This window comes from Penaeus vannamei, chromosome 29 (assembly GCF_042767895.1).
Source record: "Penaeus vannamei isolate JL-2024 chromosome 29, ASM4276789v1, whole genome shotgun sequence".
Classification (NCBI taxonomy): Eukaryota; Metazoa; Arthropoda; class Malacostraca; order Decapoda; family Penaeidae; genus Penaeus; species Penaeus vannamei.
The window spans coordinates 29,655,114-29,657,156 of NC_091577.1; the positions used below are offsets into that span (position 1 = coordinate 29,655,114).

At 31.2% G+C, this 2,043-nt stretch overlaps 1 protein-coding gene across 2 annotated transcripts in view; it reads left to right on the forward strand.

The window, feature by feature from the left end:
* The first annotated feature begins 686 nt into the window (after positions 1 to 686).
* The window catches only part of LOC113808958 (uncharacterized), a 12,558-nt gene continuing 11,201 nt past the window's right edge, over positions 687 to 2,043 (forward strand). The window contains exons 1-2 of one of the 2 annotated variants that reach the window (XM_070142667.1): positions 687 to 891; positions 1,854 to 1,986. The gene's annotated coding sequence lies outside the window, so the exon portion shown is untranslated. The remainder of the gene's footprint in view (positions 892 to 1,853; positions 1,987 to 2,043) is intronic. The other variant, XM_070142668.1, reaches the window with a different exon arrangement.

Consider the following 2,043-nt stretch of genomic DNA (forward strand, 5'->3'; position numbering starts at 1 on the left):
CAATTTATCAAATCACAAACTTACGGCTAAATATGGATATAAAATTTGTCTATAATGATAACTAATGCATACCAATAATACCTATTATTAATGATAACACAGCACTAATACTATTGTTAATAAAACACAATATGATAACTATAAACAATAATAAAAACTGTAATTAACAATAATCACACAATAATTATAACTGCAATATATAATAATACCATAATGATAATAACTATGAAAATATTAACAATAACAACACAATTAAATAACTATAATCAGGAATGATAACATAATGATATAACATAATAACAGTAACACAATGATAACTATGATGAAGAATATTCACATCATGATAATAACTGTAATCAATAATGATAACACAATGATTAAAAGCGGTAATCAATAATAACAACTATAACAATCATGATATGACTCAATAATGATAACTGTGACACAATTGTAACTATAAAATAAATGATAACTATTATAGAATATTAATGATAACAGAATAATGGTATCAATAACATTAATAATATAACACAATAATGAAAACTGTAGCAATACTTATAATATATTAACGATAAAAAACAACGATAATTACAAAAGCCCAACAATGATAACAAAAACAATAACACAATAATCAATAAAAAACAAAAGACGACCAATGTTTTTGTGGCATTTGTTTGCTTATTTTTCACGGGGTAGCAATTCAGTGATAAAAGATAAACAATATACAATTTCTCTATTGACAGTCAAAAGATGTGATTGCCGGACACTTGATCTAATAGAATTACATAAATGAATGTCTTGGATGTTGATTTACACGAAGATCAAGATGAATTAGACTTTTATTGAAAATATAGTTTAATGGAGACAGGTCTCAGATATCAGCCATTTGAAGTGAGTCTGATTTTATCTTCCGAAGATAAAACTGAAGAGAAGTCTTGTTTGGTGTGGATATCATAACCTTCTCTCCCTTTTCCTGAAGTGCTATGAAATGATGGATGTCTGTCAAGGTGTTAGTGAGGGAGACACTTCAAAAGTGTGGAGGCAAGAGACGAATTAGAATTAGTTTTTAGAGATTGGAATTGATAGGAAAGTAGTCTGATAGTGTGAGGATTTAGGAATGCAGGGAGGGAGTGTTGTTTCTTTTCTGTGTGCCTTTGAGTTTGTGATATTCGCGTATGGTTGCCTAATGACCACACTGAGCTATGGAAAATCCAAGGACAATGTCCAAAAGAAAGGGAAAACCTATGCTCAGTGATATGTGAAATAATCAGCATAGACAAAGAATGAATAAAAGATAAAGAACATTTGTTGTCATAAATGCTGGGAGGAGACTAAGTTCATGGTAGACAGTGGGGGTGCGTGTGGGTAGAGCCTTCAACTCGGATAATACAACGATAGGAAAGGGAGTACAGGGCAAAACCTGGTGTTAGGAATGGTTGCTGGCAGAAGTGGGAGGGACAGTCGCAGTGGGGTGCTGTTACGTTTTAAACCATTATTATGATAATTGGAAAGAAATAGCTGTATACTTACTGCATCAAATGTTCTGGTGCTAAGTAAACTATATTTTTACACCTCCAGAATCCAAAGGTGTTCTCTGAATAAGAGCTTGAAAATGTCTTTGAAAATGTTTTGTAAGGTTAAGATTAATCTATAACATGAGAATTGATGTGTACATTATTGCATTACAGTTGTATGATTGTAGTGCATCAAGTTGAATATATCCATGCATACGTTATATATGAAAGTTTAAGAAAAAACTTTCAGCAAATGCATTTTGGGTGCTTGGTCTGAGAACACCTTTGGAAGTGCATGTGCACATTTATTAAATAGTACATTCTTTAACTTTTTTTTAGAAGGCAGTAGACGACACTGTAAGCCCTAGATGACAAACTATTATTACAATGAAAGAAATAATTGTGACAGAAAAGGGCTTGTGCCAGAATTGCACCTCAACTTTGAAATTGAAATTAGGCTTGAGTTCAACAGGTATATATACTGTTTTCTTAAAATATTGTTCAAGGTTAATAACATCAATTTGTTTTT